The sequence below is a fragment of the Lissotriton helveticus genome, chromosome 6 (genome assembly GCF_964261635.1).
Source record: "Lissotriton helveticus chromosome 6, aLisHel1.1, whole genome shotgun sequence".
Lineage (NCBI taxonomy): Eukaryota > Metazoa > Chordata > Amphibia > Caudata > Salamandridae > Lissotriton > Lissotriton helveticus.
The window spans coordinates 2,103,033,592-2,103,061,198 of NC_136067.1; the positions used below are offsets into that span (position 1 = coordinate 2,103,033,592).

The 27,607-nt window shown below is 46.9% G+C and overlaps 1 long non-coding RNA gene across 1 annotated transcript in view; it reads right to left on the reverse strand.

Moving 5' to 3' along the window:
* Nucleotides 1-19,175, reverse strand: part of LOC144762074 (uncharacterized) — a 33,267-nt gene extending 14,092 nt beyond the window's left edge. The window contains exons 1-2 of the long non-coding RNA XR_013596042.1: nt 18,960-19,175; nt 15,948-16,097 (exon numbers count right to left, since the gene is read on the reverse strand). This is a non-coding gene — a long non-coding RNA (uncharacterized LOC144762074). The remainder of the gene's footprint in view (nt 1-15,947; nt 16,098-18,959) is intronic.
* Between the last annotated feature and the right edge of the window lie 8,432 nt (nt 19,176-27,607).

Genomic DNA, 27,607 nt, shown 5'->3' on the forward strand with positions numbered 1-27,607 from the left:
CGTTACGAGAAGTACACCCAGTCAGGACAGCAGATGGTGAAATGCAACGAGTGTTTGTTTACACCCCGATTACAAAGATGGAACTCTTAGAGATGAAGAAATTAATTCCTTGTCACGACAAAGATCCAGCAGGGTTCCACCGAGAATTAAAAGACATGCTCCCTATGGGAGAATACACGTATCCAGATATTATTAAAATGTTAAAAGTCCTGTTGCCCGCAGGGGTATACGAGAAACTCAAGGAAAAAGAATGGGAGGTGGGAGAGAAAAAGATCGATTGGGCAGTTCTAGAAGCTGAAGATAAGATACGAGTACCAGGTACCGGTCTAGGAGAGAAATGTAAAGAATTACCAGAATTGTTAATACAAGTTTTGCCCAGATTATTAGCCACTAAAAAGGAAGACTGGGATGCAATCTCAGCCTGTAAACAGAAACAAGACGAAGACACTAGTGATTTTTATTCTAGATTTGAGAAATGCTTTATTATAAACAGTGGCTTGAAGACAAGTAGCGAGTCATACCCTCATCTTTTTGTTACTAAATTAGTCGAGAATTCAAGTCCACAAGTTAAGAATCGAGTTTTGAAAGTCGAAAGCACATGGCAAGCTTGTACCCCGTCCCAGATGTTACAGATGCTTCAGTACCACCAGAATAGAATCAGAGAAGAGCAAGAACACGAGAGAAAACGTATGAAAGACACGAAAATTAAAGTACTAGTTGCACAATCTGTTCCTCAAGACAGTCAGAAGAGGGGTACGAATCAAGCCAGTCATCCTGCAGTTCCCGTTAAAGGGACATGCAATTATTGTAAACAGCCAGGTCATTTTATAAACGAGTGTGCAGTTCTGAAACATAATATAGCTACTGGTAAGACTAAAGAAAGACCACGTCCGCCTAGACAAGAACAAGTTTCACAGACTTCTCAGCCACAGAATGCACAACAGACAGTTCCAGCACCGCAGCCTATTGCTGCAACACAGCATGTTACACAGCAGATGTACCAGTATGCCCAGTCTGAGTATCCAGAGTATCAACCGTATTCATGAAACAGCCTAGAGAGGGAGGTAGGCTTGCCTCTCATCGAGATACCTGTAGATCAAGAGGGTCCCTATGTTCATAGTCAAGTACTAGGGAAAGACAGAAAGTTTCTGATTGATACAGGGGCAAGTAGGACGACCATCAGTCACGCCGAAGTTCCAGGGGCTCCGCTCTCAGGCTCTAGAAATGTTTCCCTTGGATTTTCAGGAAAGCCTATTGTAAACGAGATATCTAAGCCAGTTACTCTAGAAGTAGGTCCATTGTCCCGCACTACTGATCTATTACTTACGAAGTCATGTCCAGAAAATCTGTTAGGTATTAAAACACTGAAAGAATTAGGTGCAGTTATTTGCTGCTCCCCAGAGGGAATACGATTGTTCCTACGTGACTTCAAGGGTCACTATGTATTATGAGATTTTGATCCGAGATTGTCCAATGTTCCGCAGCATCTATGGGCGCGAGGTCCAACTGATGTTGGTTATATGCAAATCACACCCCATCGTGTGACTCTCAAGCCAGGTGTAGTCCTGCCACGAATCAGACAGTACAGATTGCCACCTGAGGCTGTAGCAGCCTTGTCCAAAATTATTGACGAGCTCATCGCTCAAGGAGTAGTTGTAGAAACTGACTCCAATGTATGTAATTCTCCGATCATTCCCGTCATGAAACGTACTGATCCAAATGCACCCCCAGTATATCGATTAGTGATTGACCTTCGAGAACTCAATAAATGTATTATTCCCCAGTACCCAGTTGTCCCAGATATTTCATCCCTATTGACAGCCATTGATTCCGAAGCCACATTTTTTACAGTCATAGACCTCAAGAACGCGTTTTTCAGTGTCCCTATTCATCCAGACAGCCAGTTTCTTTTCGGATTTTGTTTAAATGGAAGAAGCTATATGTTTACACGAGCTCCTCAAGGTTTCACAGAAAGTCCTAGTATTTACAGTCAAGCACTTAAGAGACAACTAGACAACATTCACATGCCAACTGACACTGCCCTGCTCCAGTATGTCGATGATTTACTGATCACAGCCCGTTCTGAACGTGCTTGCGAGCGAGCATCACTTACAGTCTTGTATTTCCTTGCCGAGATGGGGCACAAGGTGTCCCCTTCTAAGCTTCAATTCTGTGTCCAGCAAGTGATCTATTTAGGCCACTTACTGTCCAAGAGGGGTAGGCAGTTGACACCAGACCGTATCCAGTTAATAGCGAGTCTTCCTCAGCCCAAGACCCAGAAGGAGGTACGTGCTTTTATCGGCCTTACTTCTTATTCCAGACAATGGATTCCTCAGTATGCATTTCTAGCCAAGCCACTGATACAGTTAACGACACAGGAGGCAGCCGTATCGACTGTCCTCCCTTGGACATCTGAACATACACTTAGTTTCAATGAGTTAAAGAAAGCTTTATGCCAAGCTCCAGTTCTAGCTACACCGAACTACAGTAAGCCTTTTACGCTTTTTGTCACAGAACGTGAAGGTACAGCATTATCTGTTCTCACACAAGATCAAGCAGGACAGTACAAGCCTTGTGCTTATTTTTCGAGCACATTAGATCCTGTAGCCCAGGCTCTGCCTGCGTGCCTCAAGTCAGTTGCAGCCACAGCACTAGCTATCAGACAAAGTGATTCCATAGTATTAGGGCATTCCTTGACAGTACAAGTTCCACACTCTGTGGAAGTTCTTTTAAACCGAACACAGACTCAGCACTTGACAATTGCACGTTTAACAGGTTATGAACTGACACTGTTCCAGCCACACATAGAAATCAGACGCTGCAACGTTCTAAATCCTGCTACACTGTTACCATCAGTTATTTCAAATTCTGCCACACACGACTGTGTGGAAGTAGTTAACATTATGACAAAGCCAAGACAAGATCTGACCGATATTCCATTACCAGATCCCGACCTGACACTTTATGTGGATGGTTCATGTATGAGAACAAGTACAGGAGAACTAGTAGCCGCGTATGCAGTGACTACTGACACTGAAGTTATAGAAACACACCGTATTGACACCCTGTCTGCTCAAGCAGCAGAGCTAGTTGCTCTGACTCAAGCCTGCATACACGCTAAGAACCTGAAAGTTAATGTTTACACAGATTCACGTTACGCATTTGGAGTTGTACACGACTTCGGAGTGCTCTGGCAGGAGAGAGGTTTCATGACTTCTCATGGAACCAAGATTCAGCATGGTCTCCTTATTCAAGCTCTGTTAGATGCCATACACTTACCGACATCTATTGCTATCATGAAGTGCAAAGCACATACGAAAGTTACTGACACTATTTCCCAAGGTAATGATCTAGCAGATCGCACAGCCAAGCTTACAGCACATAGTCCAGCACATTTAGGAGAAAAAGCTATGTTAGATAGTATCCAGAACATTTGGTTCAACAAGCATTTACGAGCTGCAGCGAAGCAGAAAGTCCGTACCTGTATGATATGTTGCCAGTTTAATTCAGGTAAAAGTGTCCCGGTGGAACAAGGTGGATTCCAGCCCCCTGACCACCCTTTTGAAGTCCTCCAGATGGATTATATTCAGATGGAGCGATGTCGAGGTTTCAAGTATGTCCTCGTAGTTGTATGCGCTTTGTCCAGGTGGACAGAGGCATATCCAGTCCCAGATTACACAGCCGCGACCACTGCCAAGCAGTTGGTTCGTGAATTCTTCCCCCGCTACGGACTCCCTAGAGTCGTATATTCTGATAACGGCCAGCCATTCTCATCTGAGCTTATGAAACACATTTCCCTGTTGTTAGGGTACCAGTGGAAGTTCCATTGTGTACGCCATCCTGAAGCAGCCGGTCTCGTAGAGAGACATAATCAGACCCTGAAAATCCGAATTGCCAAAGTATGTAAAGAGAAAGGTGTAGACTGGCTAGTAGCTCTGCCAGTCGCTTTGTTTTATATGCGCATGGTCGCACATTCCAGATCAGGTCTGTCTCCGTATGAGGTCGTATTCGGCCGCCCCCCTAACATGTGGGGTACACCTAGACCCCGAAGTATTACCGATGTTTCAAGTAATATGCTGACAGATTACCTAGCTTCCTTGATGTCTGCCCTCAACTCTTGTCGTTCACAGGTTGCTGCCGCATTTCCAGACAATACCGAGGTGGCACCGCATGAAATCGTTCCCGGATGCATGGTTCTTGTGAGGAACTTTGATCGTTCAAGTCCGCTGGAGCCCCGCTGGAAGGAACCCAAACAGGTCCTCCTGGCCACCCGTACTGCCGTCAAGCTGGAAGGCAGGAAGGGCTGGGTCCATTTGTCACATGTGAAAAGGTTTTACGGACTAAAGACTGTTTCTAAGAACATTTCCGAGGATTTGAAAGACTGCAAAAGTACTATTCTTAAGGACTGTCCCGCAAAAGACTATGATACGAATCCCTCCCTGTTAGAGAAAACTCCGCAACAGGAGTATAAGCAAAAATTAAGGTCTAGTAAAATAAGTCAGCCAGTTTGATTGTCTAAGTCCTCCCCTAGGTGAAACGGTTAGACCGGTTTCTGACATGTATAAAATAGACCCCCATAGTGAGAGAGTTAGTCAAAACTCAATCCGATGTATCGTTTTTCTAAGTTTCATATTGTTTTTCAGCCTTATGTTTACCTGCACAGGTTATGCATTTTATTTGTATTTTCCAGTTCCTCATGTAAATAAGTCTTCTATTGTTACAGTAGAGCACACGTTTAGTGATCTGCCTCCTCATGAACTCTCTTATCGTCTTGCTATGCGTAATAATTCCTTTGTCCGCATGTTACATTATTCACACCAGACCAGCAATGCCACTAATTGTTGGGTGTGTGGTCGACTCCCCCCTTTCCAGACACCGAAGGGAGTTCTGCCACTCTTTCCTTATCCATTTTCACATAATGGTTCGTGTGGAGCATGGTCCACGTTAACGTCGTCCTCAACAGATATGTCTTTTCTTAACAGTACATGTTTTCCAGACAAGCAAGGTCTTCCCCACAGAACAGGGTTAGATCTAGAAAATGAAGTTTATAATTTAGGTAATTATTCTTCGAATTTTATGGTCCTGAATGTTCAGTCTGATTCTACTCCAGACTTACCTGCTATGTCAGTACTACCAGTTAAAGGCGAATTATGTGTCCGAAAGAATGGTTCCGTACATGTAGGACATAGTGATTGTACTACTATTGTCAAGTATAGTGACAGTAGGAAATCTATTTTCAAAGCCTCACGTCATTCTTATTTTGTTTGTGGTCAGACCGCATATGTTCGTCTGCCCCTCGATTGGGAGGGAACCTGTTACATTGCCTTCCTACTGCCACCAGTTTTTCTAGCTCCACCTGACTATCATAGGAATTCCCACCTAGTACATACTAGACACAAGAGAGACCTCCCGATTGTCGATTATACTGAAACTGCTCTAGAGCAATACATAGATATCAATAAAGGTGTCTTCCCTTATTTAGGTACTGTTGTGAATAGTAAACTGATACGTAGATTAACCAGAACCCTCGAAGCAGTAGTGATTGAGACTACTTCTGCTCTAAGTAACTTAACCGAAGAGCAATCCTTTATGAGAATTGTCGTGCTCCAGAATCGTCTCGTTCTTGACGTCATACTGGCCGATAGGGGCGGGGCCTGTAGAGTCATCGGATCTAGTTGCTGCATTTTCATTCCTAATAACGCGCCGTCTGTTTATTCAGCTATAACCAGACTCCATAAAATTGCCCATATGTTACACCAAGATCCAGGCACCTGGACATGGTCCGGTTGGTTCTGGAATATGATTTCCACCTGGGGATGGAAAGTATTGTCCTTTCTAGGTATTGCAGTAGCGATCATATTCAGTTGCTGCCTCTGTTTACAATGTGGCCCTGCGATTTGCGGCATTTGTGCTACCTCTTGTATTCCTAGTCCCAAGTCCCGTTCTAAAACCCGTTCTGGGAAAATTCGAGACGAGCACATGATACTGTATGAAATGATAGATGGTATCATGAATATTGATGTTTCCTGATGGAACCGTAGTGACAAGGAGGGAATGTGGAAAAGTAAATTTTGCCATGTTCTGTGTCCCTACGTGTTTCCCCATCATATGTTATGTGTGCATGATTAATATGCATATGTATTCCCCATGTTCGATTTAAGATGCAATTATAGTTGTGTCCATCTCTAGTATGCCAGTTTCCAGTTCTCGTGAATACTACGAATATCAGGCCTATGTAAAGTTACGTTGCCACGTTTCTCAGTGTGCACGATATTTCATTGTAAAGTCTCCGTTTCTAGGCCTCAAAAGGGCCCGGACACCAGATTCAGCTCCTGTCTCCTGAATCCTCGCTGAGGAGCGATACAGCCCCCACCTGTGTTCCTGACCCTTCACTTACTTCCTGCCTCACAGTGCCCGGCTCAGCCTGGCTCTGCCTACGAGTCTGCCAAGAGTATGTTATGATTCTAGTTATCAGTCCAGCCCTCCTTCTCTGCATTCCTAAGCTACTGAATCGCATCAATAGTTCCCGTCATCGTCTAGCCTTTACGTCTCCATGTAAGAGAAATACTGTATTTATGGTCATTTAATATTCTTCATCACGCACTACATGTAGAATAATGCATGCACCAGTCTTAGAGTCTGTTAGCCTTTACCCCGATAACTTTTGGATTCTATCAACATGTTCTCTAAACATCAGATACTAGATATTGTTTAGGCACATGTCGCCCTGACTCTCCAGACTTGAGTCTCTGCTCCTAGCACAGAGTTCATAGCCCCAGCTTCTCCTAGTAATACGTCATTGTCAGTTTGCGCGCACCATTAGGTTAGAGGTCCCGGCTCCTTAGGTAGCCCTCTCCATGTTTCCGCCCCATTTATGACATATTCTGTTACGTTTACATCACATGTCTATGTATACGCCTCTTGTTACACCCACTTTCACCCTTATCTTTCGCGACTGCTATTGACCACACCCACTGCTCCGCCTATTGTATTCACTGTAATGCAACTGTTTTAGTATATATGCTTGTGTATTGTTATTAAAGTTAGCGCGCTCATTCCCTGTCCCCCCTGCAGGGCCCTGCCATCCTGTTCCCGTGCAGGTTGTCCTGTTCCTGTCCTTTATGCTGTATTAAACCTGCAAACTCCTACTACCTCGAATCTTGACTCTTATTTATTGAGCTATCTGTTATTATTATGTCCAGTAAAACCTAGATCCGGTATTATTTATTTATATACCACAACCCCCCCCCCGTGCTCATGTCCTTCTGTCCTTCTCTTGCTTTCCACCCCATCCTTCCTTTCTCCTTCTTTACTTTCTTTCATCTCTTTATTATTCAAAAATGCCATAATTAAAGGTTTGTTGTTTTTAAAGTGCAGGATCCTGCAGGGAATGTGATAAAGGGGAGGGTGGTGAAATCAAGTGTTGTTGGGGGCGGTAGGAGGTGTAATCTCCAGGATTGTGAAAAGGAATTGAGATCTCCTTGGTTTGGGAAAGAAGAGAACATCCCTTCAGGGCTACTTTATAGTTACTCTAAACAGATGTGGACAGATGCAAAATGGCTGTTGTGAAGCGGGGGAGCAAATGGGGTGGAGAAAAGTAAGCAAAGGTGTGCAACTGTTCTAAATCTGGCTCTTAAACCTCAAGTGTTCAACGTTTGTCAGATGCCAACAGACCACTGAACAAACACAGCAGAACCAAAGTGCATTGGCAAGGCCGCTCTGAACTTCTCCTGCCAACACGACATGTGGTGTGTGACCTGCATGGGTACCACAAACACCCAGGAGGTCCTCTGTGCCTTGCTAGAGTGCTTGCAGATGGAACGTAACTGTTTCTGCAAAACAGTCATATTGTGCAAAGTTAGGTTGAAATAATTACCTGTGAGCTACAAAGGCCATTTCTAATAAAGCAATGCCCCTTGCCAGAGGAGGAAACTGTTGTATACAGCTTAAGTGCCAACTGTATCTGAGTTTTGACACTTACATCATTCTCCAACAATAAGGAGAGGGTTCTGAGGATGGAGGAGGTGGGTTGATGTCTTACTATCGGGATGCAGTGGATTAGAGTAAGTACCTCCTGGTGAGATTTTTCCTCGTTCGCGATTGGCAACATCAAGTTGGCGAGCGCAAGTGTGAAAAAACAGCATCCCGGAGAGATTTCTCAACGCAAGCGGTCAGTTTCTCATTGCGACTGGTCGCGCAAGCTCGCAACCGCTCACGTTGAGAAACTGTCCGTTCGTGTTGAGAAAGCTGCTGCTCGAGTAAAAATCTACTTGAGCGGCAGAAAGGAAGCCGCGCCCACTTGTGCTGCGCAGGGTGCCGTGCTCGATAAATTGCAAAGTGCAGACAAGCACCTGGCTCTGAAAATCACTGCAAACAGCATTTATCCAACGCACTCCACCACTTGCGGAGCTCCGGTTAGTGCTGCAGGGGTATTTTTTGCACATTGTGGAGTTTCGTGTAGCGGAAGTCTGTGAATTCTGCCCAGGCTTAGTTTAGAGAGCGAATGAGATGTAATGGGGAAGATGGGAGTTGTAGATGATAAATTATTTTGTAGCAGAGGTGAGTAAATTGGTTTTGTGGTATGGAGATGGTGCTCTTTCATCTTTTCCTAGAGTTAAAGATTCCTATATGGACCATAGGGGTTGATACTCAGGGGTACTCAGTGCCAACACTTCTGAACTGTCTCCTCTTGAGTTCCACAAGTTCTTCTTGCCCATGCAGAGGGCCAGTACTCAAAGGGGCAGTCAGAATGGCCCAGTGTCTTCAGCGGTGGAGACGCTGCTGTTGCTGACATTGTCAGAGTAGAGCGTATATTTGAGCCTCAAATACAGCTGAACACCCGGTATCTTTCTGTTAAGCTAAGTTATGCATCATCCTCCTCTTGTGCTCTCAGTGCTTCTTGGGGATTGGGAACGCCTACTGCACACTGTGATTGACAGGACAGACTTCAATCCGGTCTACACTATTAATTCACACTGTATCTGGGAGGCAGGGCCAGCCACCTACCATGCTCCATGCAAGTGGAAATTGAGTTCCAGGTGAGGCAGTCACCCCAAAGGTGGAGGAAGGGCTCTATTGGGAACTTTTCTGTATCGTTTTTGGCCACTATAGGTGTGGCAGGGTATACTCAGACATGAGTCCCTTTCTCACTGCTCCATCAGGATTCAAGCAAGCCGGGCCGAAGAGGCTGAAATGCCAGAAACCGGTCCCCGGTAGCTTGTCTCCTTTCTGGTGAAGAATTGGCTTGGTAGTTTGGTCTGCCCTGTTCCCATGATGCACTGGGCCAGGGACAGACTAATTTGCATATAGCCAGGTTCTGAGCTGGGATGGGGCAGTGAGATAAATAACGGTGATGGATCAAGCCCTGATCTTTGGACTGGGTAAGAGTGGTCTGCTTAATTCAGACACTCTGTTCATCACCACCCCCTTTTCTGTATCGTTTTTGGCCACTATAGGTGTGGCAGGGTATACTCAGACATGAGTCCCTTTCTCACTGCTCCATCAGGATTCAAGCAAGCCGGGCCGAAGAGGCTGAAATGCCAGAAACCGGTCCCCGGTAGCTTGTCTCCTTTCTGGTGAAGAATTGGCTTGGTAGTTTGGTCTGCCCTGTTCCCATGATGCACTGGGCCAGGGACAGACTAATTTGCATATAGCCAGGTTCTGAGCTGGGATGGGGCAGTGAGATAAATAACGGTGATGGATCAAGCCCTGATCTTTGGACTGGGTAAGAGTGGTCTGCTTAATTCAGACACTCTGTTCATCACCACCCCCTTTTCTGTATCGTTTTTGGCCACTATAGGTGTGGCAGGGTATACTCAGACATGAGTCCCTTTCTCACTGCTCCATCAGGATTCAAGCAAGCCGGGCCGAAGAGGCTGAAATGCCAGAAACCGGTCCCCGGTAGCTTGTCTCCTTTCTGGTGAAGAATTGGCTTGGTAGTTTGGTCTGCCCTGTTCCCATGATGCACTGGGCCAGGGACAGACTAATTTGCATATAGCCAGGTTCTGAGCTGGGATGGGGCAGTGAGATAAATAACGGTGATGGATCAAGCCCTGATCTTTGGACTGGGTAAGAGTGGTCTGCTTAATTCAGACACTCTGTTCATCACCACCCCCTTTTCTGTATCGTTTTTGGCCACTATAGGTGTGGCAGGGTATACTCAGACATGAGTCCCTTTCTCACTGCTCCATCAGGATTCAAGCAAGCCGGGCCGAAGAGGCTGAAATGCCAGAAACCGGTCCCCGGTAGCTTGTCTCCTTTCTGGTGAAGAATTGGCTTGGTAGTTTGGTCTGCCCTGTTCCCATGATGCACTGGGCCAGGGACAGACTAATTTGCATATAGCCAGGTTCTGAGCTGGGATGGGGCAGTGAGATAAATAACGGTGATGGATCAAGCCCTGATCTTTGGACTGGGTAAGAGTGGTCTGCTTAATTCAGACACTCTGTTCATCACCGCCCCCCCCCCTTTTCTGTATCGCTATTGGGAACTGGGGCACCAGCAGCAGCTAAAACGTAATGCAAATATCTTGAATGTCCATGTTTGCCTGCATGCATGCGCCTGTGTGTGTGTACATTTGCATATGTGTGCATCAATGAGTGTTTGTGAGCGTTGTGCCCAATGACAGTCATTTCTTTAAATTGCGTGCATTCATGAAATGATGCCTACCCTGGGCTAAGTGGAGGAACTGGCATACTGAAAATAATTTTGTTTGCAGATTATGGGTTTGCATTGCCTGATGCATACCCCTGGCCTAAGGGTGGTAATTCCTAGCAAGTTGTTGGCATCTCCTTCAAGACACTCACCCCTGGCAATGCTGGTCCTGTGCAGCAATGGTCATTCTTGGCAAAATGTGGGCATCCATGGCATGATGCCCACCACTGGTAATGCTTGCCCTGGCATAATTATTGTAATGATTGGCAGGGTTTGGGCATTTATGTCATGATTCTCATCGCTGGTAATGATGGTGGCATTTCTTAGCAAACTGGGGGGATCCACAGAACAGTGCCCATCCCAGGTCATCATTGTTGTAATTCATGAAAAAATGTTTTGCACTCTCGGTAGACACCGTGGGCAGCATACCCACCCCGGTAATGTGCAGGCGCCAACATACTATTAGTGATACCGTTCATATTGTGGAATTCCATGGCATGGTGGTACCCAACCCTACTGTAATGATGTCTTGGCAGTATAGGGGTATCTCCTGCTCTTTTGTGCTCTTCCATGCCAAGAAAGGCCCACCCTTGATAAAACACTGGCCCCTCCATAGTAGTCGTAACTCTTGAAACAGTTTAGTCATCCAGGGTCTTTGGTGGGCATACAAAGCAGAATCTTTCAACATTTGGCCAAAGTGCATGTGAGTCACTGATGAAAAACCCAGGAGAGGTGAAGCCACTACCATAGCATTCCACAAGAAGCTGAAGACCTGTCTTTTAAATGAACCAACCCACCCCAGGCAGGGCGAGGAACACACACCTGCTCAGCGCCAGCATACCTTGGTGGTTGATAGGATGCTTCACAAATACACATCAAATAACATAACAGGCATTTAATAGTAATGAAAAGCTGAGATGGGGACAGAAATTGTATTTTTAATGGAAAAGATAAGATTTTGTTTTGGGGAATTTTATTTATTTTTCCAAAATGAAAAGCTGCTGCTTGATAGCCAAATGTGTGTCTCTTCATACCCTAACAGGCTAATACTGGGGACAAAAAGATTCCATTGTTAAATATGTATTTGAACCTTATGGTAATCACCCTTATATCATCCAAACATATCATTTCACTATATTAATCTAGCTAAAAAAATATTGTGACAGAAACGTGTAGCATACATTTCTATCCTTTTTAATTTTTTTACAATAATTATTTTGATATTTAAAATAAAGTTTACTTTAATACCCTCTTCAATTTATTTGTTGTGTTGCAGTATGTGTTATTTCAATTATTTATGTTATTTTGGGATTCATTTTATACATTTTTAAATAACACATTAATACTGTCTTATATTTTAATTTTGTTGGGTTTATTGAGGGATTTTGTTGGCTGTGTTTTCTAATTATATCTTAATTAATTTTAATTGAGTTATTTAGCTTTTTAATATGGTAATTGTTTGTTTACATGGTTAATCATTTAAATTGTTCATAGAAATGTAATTTCTGTTTAGGTGGTTAATTGGTGGTTATGGTGGTTAGCGTTTCAAATTATTTTTGGCTGGTCATTGCGCCACTCCACATGCAGCTGCTATAACTCCATGAGCTAGAGACTGAGCTTCCAGTCACTTCTACCCTCAATTTTCCCGCTGCCCACAGGCTAACTCCTGTAAGGTTACTTTTGTTAATTCAGTGATGGGTTCATTTTTAACATTATTTATTTTTTGATTCAGAGTGGTTTATTTTACGTTCGATCCCGCGTTGATTCAGCTCTGCAGGTTGCAGATAGTTTTCGCCGGTCCGGATGCTTATCCCTCTCCCCTCCCTTCCGCCTCCCTAACAGCCCCTCTCACCTCTCCGGACTACATACGGTGGCTCCATGGAGTAGCCATTGACCTCTGGTCATCGAGCTGGTCTCCCTGCTGCCGCTATCGCTCTACAAGCTAGGGACTGAGCTCCCAGTCACTTCAGCCCTCATCAATCATGCTGCCCACTTGAGTCCGGTTACTTTTGTAAATTCTGTGATTGATTGGGTTAATGTTTTACATTCATAATTTGTTGATTTGGGTTGGTTCATCTTTATGTATGTTCACTTGTTATTTTGGCCTACCCGTTCCAACACGTTCTTCCCGCTCCCGATCCCTCTATCCCCTCCACCTCCCTAACAGCCCCTCCCACCTCCCAGCACTACATTTGGAGGCCACTGCATGACCCAGTAAGCAGCCTTGACCTCTGGTATTCACGCCGCAGCCCCTGTTGCCACTATATCTCCACACAATAGATACTGAGCTCTTTGTCACTTCTGCCCTCATTGTTATAGCTGCCCGCAGGCCCACTCGGGTCAGGTTACTTTTATTAACTCTGTGATTTGTTGGATTCATTTTTAACATTCATTACTTTTTTATTTATGGTGTTTGATTTTTGCATTAGCTACCCCATTGATTTGGCCCTTCCGGTTCAAGCTGTTCTTTCCTTCTCCCAACGCTGAACCCGCTCTCCTCCCTCCAGCCTCCATAACAGCCCTCCCTACCTCTCAGGACTACATATGGAGGCCACTGCGTGGCTCCATTGAGTAGCCCTTGACCTCTGGTCTTCCTCACAGGATGCAAGTTGAGCATTCGTCTGCCTCCTTTCGCCTCCCAACCCCAGAACATCATATGCAGCGTACCCCAAGGATCATTCCTCAGTCACACCCTGTTCAATATCTACATGACCCCCCTCGCAGACATCGTCAGATCCCATGGCATCAACATAATTTTCTACATAGACGACACTCAGCTAATCCTCTCACTCACTGAAGAACCCTCCAGTACCAGAACAATCTTCTGCGACGCCATGGTCAATGTAGGCAACTGGATGAGAAACAACTGCCTCAAACTCAACTCTGACAAGACCGGAGTACTGATCTTAGGGAAGAACACCTCCATCTAAAACCACAGCTGGTGGCCAGCAGAACACGAAAAAACATCCACACGACCAACCACGTATGCAACCTTGGCATTATCCTCGATAGCGAACTGACCATTAAATGACAAATCAGCGCAACCTCCTCCTCCTGCTTCCCCACTCTTCCCATGATCTGCAGAATTTTCAGCTGGATCCCAGTCAACACCAAAAGAAACGTCACCCAGGCCCTTGTCACCAGTCGACTCAACAACGCACCGCCCTAAATGCCGGGATCCACCCAACTCCTGAGAAGACCACAGACCATACAGAATGCTGCAGCCAGACTCATCCTGAACATCCAAAAACAAACCCACATCGCCCCCCACCTCAGAATCCTCCACTGTCTCCCTATCCTGAAGCGATGCCAGGCCAAGATCCTCACTCACGTCTACAAAGCTCTACACGATCAAGGGCCATCTTACATCAACCAACAACTGAAATTCTATCTACCCACCAGAAATCTGAGTATTTCATCACTGACCCTCATCTACACCCCACATCTGTTGCAGCGTTCCTTCCCATACATCGCCACAAAGACCTGGAACGACCTGCCCCTCCACATCCACACACACCCCCCTCCCTGGAAGACTTCAGACCGAAGCTCAAGACCTGGCTCTCCGACAATGACACAGCAACCACAGCACCCAGATACCCCTGGGGTTACAATGCCGCTCCATACAAATGCAGTCGATTAATTCATTGATTAATTTTTATTTAGTATTAAATGACTATTATATTAACTTTTTATTTATTTGTCTGTATGCTTAGTAAAGGTTTAAACAATTTAATATATTTTAATTGTGAATTGTGGTGTTAGAGGATTGGCTGCGTAGTGTATGAGCAAAATGTATGCAAAATGATATTTGTTGATTATTATTAAATATGCTAGTTTTTATTTTTACATTTTATATGTATATTTAAATATTTGTAATTTATAAAAACGCTTGTATATATGTTTTTGTAAACTATTATTTCATGTATGTTTCATGGGTAGTGTTGAGTATTGAGTTTTGGTGGGTATTGCTATTTTTACAAATGTTAATATTTGATTTTTAAATAATGTTTATTGTCTCATGTTTTTTGATATATCACTTTTACTGGGGACATTAATTGGTAGTGTTTTCATTTTAAAATTCTTAAGTCATCATTTGATAAAAATCATAATATTCTTCACCATATATCATATTCAATTAGTTGTATTTATGTTTGTGTCATATGTTGGTGGTGGTTGAGGGACACATTTTATTTTGATTACTATTTATTTATTCATTAAAATAAAAAATACTGCTGTGGAGTTCGGATATAGATATTTTTATGATTTGTTCTAATATTCATCATATTTATTTTAATATATTTAAGATGTTTGGATTCTTTGATTATTTATTTATAATTATGAAAACGTTTTTAATATTTATTTGTGTGTCTGTATTGTGCAGGCCCCAGTGTAAAGTGCACCTGTAATCCCCATTTTCCTAATCTTTCTAGAGGGAGGCTCCCTTCACCTGAACTCTCAGGGTCGCTCGCGTCACTCACTAAACCTCAGGGCGGAGCCCCACGGTTTTCAAAGCTCACTACGTCAGCAATGCACAGCACATGACAATCAAAGCCATTCCATGCCCTCCTCTGAGCCCAGCCCGAGCCTCCTTTCCTCGGCTCACTGTAGAAAGTGCCGGCACTTAGGTTCTGAACTTGAAAGCACTAGTGATGATTTACCTCAGGCCTCATCAAGCGCTTGACATTCTTCCAACGCCATCTTGCGTCACCTGCCCAGAGGGCAGAAGACCATTGCACAGGGGTGAGAAGGCCACAGTATTACTCGCCGGTACCCTGTTGCGCGCCAAAGTGCAGGTGGGCATTCCAGGCATGAGTGCTCATGTGCATCAAAGGGGTTGCATGGGAGGTCTGTGGGTCACACTAGTCAGCAGTGAAGGAGGATGGATTATGGAGACACAGGTGGATGAGGGAAGGTTACTCAACAAGTCCATATCAGTGCTGTTGTGACAGAAGGGTGTGTGTGGGGGGGAGGGGTAGAGGGCCAGTGTGTGAGAGACACAGGACCAGGTGACAAGAGAAGCCCAAGCCCAGTTCTGCCACGCATGTGGCCTTTATTGGACTGTCCATCCTCTTCCTTTGATTCCTGACCTCTGACCCTGCCCATACTGCCTTGTTTTCTCTTGGCCTGGGTCTCATGGTGCAGGGAAGGTGAGGGGAAGCCTGTCCTCTGTGGTGGAGAAGACCCAACAAGGTCAATGTAAGGTCAAGGCAAGGGATACTGCCCAGGAGTCAATTTCAAGTGAGCAGGACACATCTGAGTTTACTTATCATTGTCCATGGAGAGGCGATGACACTTACTGTGTATGGGGTGCACGCACTTCTTCACGCAGGAGCCGCAGCACTTCAGTGGGAAGAGGCAGTCGCCGTCGGCTTTGCACGGTTTTGTTGCAGTTGTCGTCACGGTGTCACACTTCCCATCCTCTTCCGGGGGACACGTGCCGATTCTCCCTGTGATCAATAAAAGGCAGTGAGGCCGGGGATTCTCGTGGCACAGGTCATGGTCCCGGCGTTCCCCACCACACAGGGTGGTGTCTAGGTGGGCTCGATGCCTCCCACCTAGACACGGAGACACCACCTTGCGTTCCGGCACTGACTACACCACAGTGACCACGTGCTGCATCTCTGCACTGACCTTTACTGGCACAACATGGGGGCAGATTTTGTGTCAGGGTTGCGTCACTTTTGTGGCACACCCCGACACAAAATCTTTTTTGTTATCTACTAAGCCACGCAAAGCCATCTTGCATGGTTTTGGATTTTTTTGTGAATATAAAGTAACACAATGGGGTGCATAGAGCTGCTTTGCGTTACTTTGGGTTGGGCAGCCCTTACATAGGTGGAGCATGGGTGTTCCCGTGTGTCCATCCACAGATTGTGACGCAAACCCAGACTTACAAAGACTTGTAAACCTTTGCGCCACAATGGTGCGCCTACCCAACAGAGGCGTGCCGGGGAGACCTTTCTTCATTTCTCCTCGTTCCTTCCTCTTTCCATGTCTGCTGCATTCTGGGAGATTCTGAGATGCTGCAGGGACGTGTGAGGCGCGCATAAGGCGTCAGGGAATGGTGGTTTGTCTCAGGGACTTCGAAGGCATGGGTAGGAAGCCTAGCGGCATTGGTTGACATTGATAAAAAAAAATAACAGAAAATAAAACACTAACAGCCACGAAACAACCAAACAACACAATTCAATCATACCACGGCACAACCCAATAGAACACTTAAAACAGAACCGAAGAATCACTTTACACTGCAACAATCTAGCACAAAGAGACAGAACACAAAAAACTGGACATATCCCCATCACAACACAATGCCAAGCATCAGACACGCATAGATAGTCCTGCCACACATTGCCACCTCCAGACATCTGCCTGTGTGAGCCTGTGGTAAGAGATGTTTGCAGTCAGCACAACCTTACCTGAGCACCGAGGACATGCCTCAGCGGCAGCCAGAAGGGTCTGTTGTGCAGCCCATGGTGGCAATGTGAATCTATGTGACCATGTCTGCCTGGCCTGCCCGTCAGCCACCAATGCATGCCACGCTGCGGGTCCCGGGGCCTGCCCGCCTGCCTCACCCATCGCTACCCCAGCCAGTTCCCGTTCAGTCCACAGATGGGCCTGACGAGGTCTGACAGTTGCTGCAGCTGTGGACTTTAGACTGGTTTTCTAGATCACATTTAAATGCACAAACCTAAACCCTTCTGGAAGGAGACACTCCACACACCGTTCTCTTCCCCCACACATCCACCTCGCCTGGACCTACCCCCATTCGAGTTTTATAATATGAATGTATATGTATTGTATGCTTTTATGATTGTTTTTAATAATCGAATAAAGCTTTGAAACTTGAACTTGAGTGGAGATGGCTTTCACCTGCAGGGCCTTCTGACAACAGGAATCACAAGCACCTCGTGCTGCCCGGGCCGCGCCAACAAACAGGGCATTGTGTCCAGCAGGAGCCCCAGCGGCCACGAATCCCAACCCCCAGGGGCCACGGAGAGGTGTGTCCATCACCTGAGCCCTGTGCGAGGGAAGACAGGGGCGGGGGGGTGAATGACCCGCAGCCTCCGGGCTCTGCTGCCCACCCCCTCCAGGCGTCTTTGTTGCAGAAATGAACTATTCATTTCAAGAGGTGGCGAGGGCAGAAGGGGCAACGGTCAAGTGGAGCAATGTTTACCGTCTCTTGGGGGCCCTTGGGAGATGGGGCCATGGGCCACATTCACGCATCGTAATCGATGTCAGACAGACTTACAGAACTGTCTGAGGAGTATGTCTTCTTATTTTTCTGAATGCGTGTATGTCATGTTGTTACACACCCTCCCAAATATACCCTAGTGTCAGGGAGCCCGGACATAGTTTTGTTACAGACGAGTGATGTTTCGAAGGCGCATCTTCGGTCTACTTTCCACAGCCAGTTCACAGCATTTTGTTATTTAAATGCACTTCCTTTTCCACCACGAAACCATTATACAGTAGCTCACAGCCCTAAAACCATAATACCGCTCGCCGAGCCCCCCAGCGAGGTGACACACGCGCACCCCCTGAGCCTCCGTCTGCTTCTGACCCGAGTTAGATCCGTTCCTCGGGTGCGTGCCCGCGCCGTGCCAGCAGAGGGCGCACGCGCATAAAAAACGCGCGGACACACAGACATAGCAGACAACACACACGCTGGGTGGACAGACAGACAGACACCCAGACAACACACACACACTGGGTGGAAAGACAGGCAGACACCCAGACAACACACACACACTGGGTGGAAAGACAGGCAGACACCCAGACAACACACACGCTGGGTGGACAGACAGGCAGACACCCAGACAACACACACACACACACTGGGTGGACAGACAGGCAGACACCCAGACAACACACACACACACACTGGGTGGACAGACAGGCAGACACCCACAAAGACAGACATAGCAGACAACACACACGCTGGGTGGACAGACAGACACCCAGACAACACACACACACACTGGGTGGAAAGACAGGCAGACACCCACAAAGACAGGCATAGCAGACAACAGACACTCTGGGTGGACAGACAGACAGACACCCACAAAGACACACAGACAGACACAGCACGCAGACTCACACCTGCACAACTCACGGACGTATAAACACACACAGCAGATATGGCACAGACAGGCACATACACACCCCGCCCAGATGTGCGTGTACACACACAGCGCAACAGACACACTCATTGCACAGACACTCCAGTATCCTCGCACACTCACACACCGCCCACCAGGTCCCAGCCCCGCGTGCAGCCGGACGTGACCCGCACTGGTTGTACTCACAGGGGGGCGCCCGAGCCGCCGCCCCGGTCAGGCCCCAGCTGAGGGCCACCAGACCCAGGAGAAGGAGCGCCGCGCCCTGCGCCCTCATGGTGAGCCGCCACTGTGTCTGCACAGACCCCGCCGGCCGCGCTCATTTAAAGGGGGTGCAATGTGGGGCGGGACCGAACCCCTCATCCTTCCAGGGCCAGAACCGGCTCCAGAGCCAGCTCCACCCGCCCCGTCATTGGGCAACCAGAGCGTGGCCAGGAAGGCTCCTGGGAGTTCATACATCAGATGCAGCTCACAGCAGGGAGTCACGGGGGCCGGGCCAATCACAGCAGCCGGGCATGGCGCCTGGGACATTGTGCGCCTCAGGGGAAGATGGCGACACTTCTGTTACCACAGACGTCAGTCCTGGTCACAGCCAAAGCGCATACCAAGAGAGGTGACGCACTCAAGCTCTGGTGCAAGTGAGAGGTCGCTGAAGGGCCCGAGGCCAAAGAAAAGAGGCCCAAGGACTCTAGAAGAACAGTGGAGCTGTAACCACGAGCGTGTCCTTGTACACGTGACCGAGGAGTACACTCACCTCCTCCCAGTCCTCCCACTCCTCCTCCTCGCAGTACTCCGCCTTCTCTTCCTGGTCCTAATGCTTCCCTCCGTCATACTCGTTATGAATCTCCCCCCCCCTCCTAGTCCATGTCCTCTCCTCCATTACCCTCCTGGCCCCCCTCCTCCCCCTCCTAGTCCATGTCCTCTCCATCATTACCCCCCTGTTCCTTCTCCCCCCTGGTCCATGTCCTCTCCATTATTACCCCCCTGGTCCTTCTCCTCCTCCTCCTGGTCCATGTCCTCCCCATCATTACCCCCCTGGTCCATGTCCTCTCCTCCATTACCCTCCTGGCCCCCCTCCTCCCCCTCCTAGTCCATGTCCTCTCCTCCATTACCCTCCTGGCCCCCCTCCTCCCCCTCCTAGTCCATGTCCTCTCCATCATTACCCCCCTGTTCCTTCTCCCCCCCTGGTCCATGTCCTCTCCATTATTACCCCCCTGGTCCTTCTCCTCCTCCTCCTGGTCCATGTCCTCCCCATCATTACCCCCCTGTTCCTTCTCCTCCCTCCTGGTCCATGTCCTCTCCTCCATTACCCTCCTGGCCCCCCTCCTCCCCCTCCTAGTCCATGTCCTCTCCATCATTACCCCCCTGTTCCTTCTCCCCCCCTGGTCCATGTCCTCCCCATCATTACCCCCCTGGTCCATGTCCTCTCCTCCATTACCCTCCTGGCCCCCTCCTCCCCCTCCTAGTCCATGTCCTCTCCATCATTACCCCCCTGTTCCTTCTCCCCCCCTGGTCCATGTCCTCCCCATCATTACCCCCTGGTCCTTCTCCTCCCTCCTGGTCCATGTCCTCCCCATCATTACCCCCTGTTCCTTCTCCTCCTCCTCCTGGTCCATGTCCTCCCCATCATTACCCCCCTGTTCCTTCTCCCCCCCTGGTCCATGTCCTCCCCATCATTACCCCCCTGGTCCATGTCCTCTCCTCCATTACCCTCCTGGCCCCCTCCTCCCCCTCCTAGTCCATGTCCTCTCCATCATTACCCCCCTGTTCCTTCTCCCCCCCTGGTCCATGTCCTCCCCATCATTACCCTCCTGGTCCTTCTCCTCCTCCTCCTGGTCCATGTCCTCTCCATCATTACCCCCCTGTTCCTTCTCCCCCTCCCGGTCCATGTCCTCCCCATCATTACCCCCCTGTTCCTTCTCCCCCCCTGGTCCATGTCCTCCCCATCATTACCCCCCTGGTCCATGTCCTCTCCTCCATTACCCTCCTGGCCCCCCTCCTCCCCCCCTGGTCCATGTCCTCCCCATCATTACCCCCCTGTTCCTTCTCCTCCCTCCTGGTCCATGTCCTCTCCTCCATTACCCTCCTGGCCCCCCTCCTCCCCCTCCTAGTCCATGTCCTCTCCATCATTACCCCCCTGTTCCTTCTCCCCCCCTGGTCCATGTCCTCCCCATCATTACCCCCCTGGTCCTTCTCCTCCCTCCTGGTCCATGTCCTCCCCATCATTACCCCCTGTTCCTTCTCCTCCTCCTCCTGGTCCATGTCCTCCCCATCATTACCCCCCTGTTCCTTCTCCCCCCCTGGTCCATGTCCTCCCCATCATTACCCCCCTGGTCCATGTCCTCTCCTCCATTACCCTCCTGGCCCCCTCCTCCCCCTCCTAGTCCATGTCCTCTCCATCATTACCCCCCTGTTCCTTCTCCCCCCCTGGTCCATGTCCTCCCCATCATTACCCCCCTGGTCCTTCTCCTCCTCCTCCCGGTCCATGTCCTCTCCATCATTGTGGTATATAAATAAATAATACCGGATCTAGGTTTGACTGGACATAGCAATAACAGATAGCTCAATAAATAAGAGTCAAGATTCGAGGTAGTAGGAGTTTGCAGGTTTAATACAGCATAAAGGACAGGAACAGGACAACCTGCACGGGAACAGGATGGCAGCGCTGCCGGGGGCAGGATCAAGGAAAAGGATAACTTTTAATAACAATGCACAAGCATATATACTAAAATAGTTGCATTACAATACATATGATAGGCGGAGCAGTGGGTGTGGTCAATAGCAGTCGCGAAAGATAAGGGTGAAAATGGGTGTAACAGGAGGCGTATACATGGACATGTGATGTAAACGTAACAGAATATGTCATAAATGGGGCGGAAACATGGAGGGGGCTACCTAAGGAGCCGGGACCTCTAACCTAAATGGTGCGCGCAAACTGACAATGACGTGTTACTAGGAGAAGCTGGGGGCTATGACTTCTGTACTAGGAGCAGAGACTGAAGTCTGGAGAGTCAGGGCGACATGTACCTAACCCACTATCTAGTATCTGATGTTTAGAGAACATGTTGATATAAACTAAAAGTTATCGGGGTAAAGGCTAACAGACTCTAAGACTGGAGCATGCATTATTCTACATGTAGTGCGTGATGAAGAATATTAAATGACCATAAATACAGTATTTCTCTTACATGGAGACGTAAAGGCTAGACAATGACGGAAACTATTGATGCGATTCAGTAGCTTAGGAATGCAGAGAAGGAGGGCTGGACTGATAACTAGAATCATAACATACTCTTGGCAGACTAGCAGGCAGAGCCAGGCCGAGCCGGGCACTGTGAGGCAGGAAGTAAGTGAAGGGTCGAGGATACAGGTGGGGGCTGTATCGCTCCTCAGCGAGGGTTCAAGAGACAGGAGCTGAATCTGGTGTCCGGGCCCTTTTGAGGCCTAGAAACGGGGACTTTACAATGAAATAACGTGCACACTGGGAAACGTGGCAACGTAACTTTACATAGGCCTGATATTCGTAGTATTCACGAGAACTGGAAACTGGCATACTAGAGATGGACACAACTGTAATTGCGTCTTTAATCAAACATGGGGAATACATATGCATATTAATCATGCACACATAACATAGGATGGGGAACACGTAGGGACACAGAACATGGCAAAATTTACTTTTCCACATTCCCTCCTTGTCACTACGTTTCCATCAGGAAACATCAATATTCATGATACCATCTATCATTTCATACAGTATCATTTGCTCGTCTCGAATTTTCTTGGAACGGGATTTAGGACGGGACTTGGGACTAGGAATACAAGAGGTAGCACAAATGCCACAAATCGCAGGGCCACATTGTATACATAGGCAGCAACTGAATATGATCGCTACTGCAATACCTAGAAAAGACAATACTTTCCATCCCCAGGCGGAAATCATATTCCAGAACCAACCGGACCATGTCCAGGTGCCTGGATCTTTGTGTAACAGATGGGCAATTTTATGGAGTCTGGTTATAGCTGAATAAACAGACGGCGCGTTATTTGGAATGAAAATGCAGCAACTAGATCCGATGACTCTACAAGCCCCGCCCCTATCGGCCAGTATGACGTCAAGGACGAGACGATTCTGGAGCACGACAATTCTCATAAAGGATTGCTCCTCGGTTAAGTTACTTAGAGCAGAAGTAGTCTCAATCACTACTGCTTCAAGGGTTCTGGTTAATCTACGTATCAGTTTACTATTCACGACAGTACCTAAATAAGGGAAGACACCTTTATTGATATCTATGTATTGTTCTAGGGCAGTTTCAGTATAATCGACAATCGGGAGGTCTCTCTTGTGTCTAGTATGTACTAGGTGGGAATTCCTATGATAATCAGGTGGGGCTAGAAAAACTGGTGGCAGTAGGAAGGCAATGTAACAGGTTCCCTCCCAATCGAGGAGCAGACGAACATATGCGGTCTGACCACAAACAAAATAAGAATGACGTGAAGCTTTAAAAATAGATTTCCTACTGTCACTATACTTGACAATAGTAGTACAATCACTATGTCCTACAGGTACGGAACCATTCTTTCGGACACATAATTCACCTTTTACTGGTAGTACTGACATAGCAGGTAAGTCTGGAGTAGTATCAGACTGAACATTCAGGACCATGAAATTCGAAGAATAATTACCTAAATTATAAACTTCATTTTCTAGATCTAACCCTGTTCTGTGGGGAAGACCTTGCTTGTCTGGAAAACATGTACTGTTAAGAAAAGACATATCTGTTGAGGATGACGTTAACGTGGACCATGCTCCACACGAACCGTTATGTGAAAATGGATAAGGAATGAGTTGCAGAACTCCCTTCGGTGTCTGGAAAGGGGGGAGTCGACCACACACCCAACAATTAGTGGCATTGCTGGTCTGGTGTGAGTAATGTAACATGTGGATAAAGGAATTATTACGCATAGCAAGACGATATGAGAGTTCATGAGGAGGTAGATCACTAAACGTGTGCTCTACTGTAGCAATAGAAGACTTATTTACATGAGAAACTGAAAAACACAAATAAAATGCATAACTTGTGCAGGTAAACATAAGGCTGAAAAACAATATAAAACTTAGAAAAACGATACATCGGATTGAGTTTTGACTAACTCTCTCACTATGGGGGTCTATTTTATACATGTCAGAAACCGGTCTAACCGTTTCACCTAGGGGAGGACTTAGACAATCAAACTGGCTGACTTATTTTACTAGACCTTAATTTTAGCTTATACTCCTGTTGCGGAGTTTTCTCTAACAGGGAGGGTTTAGTATCATTGTCTTTTGCGGGACAGTCCTTAAGAATAGTACTTTGGCAGTCTTTCAAATCCTGGGAAATGTTCTTTAAAACAGTCTTTAATCCATAAAACTTTTTCACATGTGACAGGTGGACCCAGCCCTTCCTGCCTTCCAGCTTGACGGCAGTACGGGTGGCCAGGAGGACCTGCTTGGGCTCTTTCCAGCGGGGCTCCAGCGGACTTGAACGATCAAAATTCCGGACAAGAACCATGCATCCGGGAACGATTTCATGCGGTGCCACCTCGGTATTGTCTGGAAATGCGGCGGCAACCTGTGAACGACAAGAGTGTAGGGCAGACATCAAGGAAGCTAGGTAATCTGTCAGCATATTACTTGAAACATCTGTAATACTTCGGGGTCTAGGTGTACCCCACATATTAGGGGGGCGGCCGAATACGACCTCATACGGGGACAGACCTGATCTGGAATGTGCGACCATGCGCATATAAAACAAGGCGACTGGCAGAGCTACTAGCCAGTCCACACCTTTCTCTTTACATATTTTAGCAATGCGGATTTTCAGGGTCTGATTATGTCTCTCTACGAGACCGGCTGCTTCAGGATGGCGTACACAATGGAACTTCCACTGGTACCCTAACAAAAGGGAAACATGTTTCATGAGTTCAGATGAGAATGGCTGGCCGTTATCAGAATATACGACCCTAGGGAGTCCATAACGGGGGAAGAATTCACGAACCAACTGCTTGGCAGTGGTCGCGGCTGTGTAATCTGGGACCGGATATGCTTCTGTCCATCTGGACAAAGCGCATACAACTACAAGGACATACTTGAAACCTCGACATCGCTCCATCTGAATATAATCCATCTGGAGGACTTCAAAAGGGTGGTCAGGGGGCTGGAATCCACCTTGTTCCACCGGGACACTTTTACCTGGATTAAACTGGCAACATATCATACAGGTACGGACTTTCTGCTTGGCTGCAGCTCGTAAATGCTTGTTGAACCAAATGTTCTGGATACTATCTAACATAGCTTTTTCTCCTAAATGTGCTGGACTATGTGCGGTATTGATAATGACTTGAACCATTGAGTCGGGGAGAAACCATGTGGCTCTACCCTTCGTTACCCATCCGTGATCTGTCTGGACCCCTCCTTGTTCGGACCATTTCTTGATTTCATCGGGAGTAGCATGTAACTGGATATCTATGACATCTTGAGTAGGGTCCTTAACTGTCATGCATATAGTCGGATCTGGAGTATGTGTCTGTGTTGGATTAACTGGAATGTCTGGAGTCTGTGCTGTAAGCTTGGCTGTGCGATCTGCTAGATCATTACCTTGAGAAATAATGTCAGTAACTTTCGTATGTGCTTTGCATTTCATGATAGCAATAGATGTCGGTAAATGTATGGCATCTAACAGAGCTTGAATAAGGAGACCATGCTGAATCTTGGTCCCATGAGAAGTCATGAAACCTCTCTCCTGCCAGAGTACTCCAAAGTCGTGTACGACTCCGAATGCGTAGCGTGAATCTGTATAAATATTAACTTTCAGGTTCTTGGCGTGTATGCAGGCTTGTGTCAGAGCAACTAGCTCTGCTGCTTGGGCAGACAGAGTGTCAATACGGTGTGTTTCTATAACTTCAGTATCAGTAGTCACTGCATACGCGGCTACTAGTTCTCCTGTACTTGTTCTCATACATGAACCATCCACATAAAGTGTCAGGTCGGGATCTGGTAATGGAATATCTGTCAGATCTTGTCTTGGCTTAGTCATAGTGTTAACTACTTCCACACAGTCATGTGTGGCAGGATTCGAATTAACTGACGGTAATAGTGTAGCAGGATTTAGAAAGTTGCAGCGTCTGATTTCTATGTGTGGCTGGAACAGTGTCAGTTCATAACCTGTTAAACGTGCAATTGTCAAGTGCTGAGTCTGTGTGCGATTTAAAAGAACTTCCACGGAGTGTGGAACTTGTACTGTCAAGGAATGTCCTAATATTATGGAATCACTTTGTCTGATAGCTAGTGCTGTGGCTGCAACTGACTTGAGGCACGCAGGCAGAGCCTGGGCTACAGGATCTAGTGTGGTCGAAAAATAAGCACAGGGCTTGTATTGTCCTGCTTGATCTTGTGTGAGAACAGATAATGCTGTACCTTCGCGTTCTGTGACGAAAAGTGTAAAAGGCTTACTGTAGTTCGGTGTAGCTAGAACTGGAGCTTGGCATAAAGCTTTCTTTAACTCATTGAAACTAAGTGTATGTTCAGATGTCCAAGGGAGGACAGTCGATACGGCTGCCTCCTGTGTCGTTAACTGTATCAGTGGTTTAGCTAGAAATGCATACTGAGGAATCCATTGTCTGCAATAAGAAGTAAGGCCGATAAAAGCACGTACCTCCTTCTGGGTCTTGGGCTGAGGAAGACTCGCTATTAACTGGATACGGTCTGGTGTCAACTGCCTACCCCACTTGGACAGCAAGTGGCCTAAGTAGATCACTTGCTGGACACAGAATTGAAGCTTCGAAGGGGACACCTTGTGCCCCATCTCGGCTAGGAAGTACAGGACTGTAAGGGATGCTCGCTCGCAAGCACGTTCAGAACGGGCTGTGATCAGTAGATCATCGACATACTGGAGCAGGGCAGTGTCTGTTGGCATGTGAATATTGTCTAGCTGTCTTTTAAGTGCTTGACTGTAAATACTAGGACTTTCTGTGAAACCTTGAGGAGCTCGTGTGAATTTATAGCTCCTTCCATTTAAACAGAATCCGAAAAGAAACTGGCTGTCTGGATGAATGGGGACACTGAAAAACGCGTTCTTGAGGTCTATGACTGTAAAAAATGAGGCTTCGGAATCAATGGCTGTCAATAGGGAAGAGATATCTGGGACAACTGGATACTGGGGAATAATACATTTATTAAGTTCTCGTAGGTCAATCACTAATCGATATACTGGCGGTGCATTTGGATCAGTACGTTTCATGACTGGAATGATCGGAGAATTACATACATTGGAGTCAGTTTCTACAACTACTCCTTGAGCCATGAGCTCGTCAATAATTTTGGATAAGGCTGCTACAGCCTCAGGTGGCAATTTGTACTGTCTGATTCGTGGTAACACTACACCTGGCTTGAGAGTCACACGATGGGGTGTGATTTGCATATAACCTACATCAGTTGGACCTTGCGCCCATAGATGCTGGGGAACATTAGACAATCTCGGATCAAAATCTCGTAATACATAGTGACCCTTGAAGTCACGTAGAAACAGGCGTATTCCCTCTGGGGAGCAGCAAATAACTGCACCTAATTCTTTCAGTGTCTTAATACCTAACAGATTTTCTGGACATGACTTCGTAAGTAACAGATCAGTAGTGCGGGACAATGGACCTACTTCTAGAGTAACTGGCTTAGATATCTCGTTTACAATAGGCTTTCCTGAAAATCCAAGGGAAACATTTCTAGAGCCTGAGAGCGGAGCCCCTGGAACTTCGGCGTGACTGATGGTGGTCCTACTTGCCCCTGTATCAATCAGAAACTT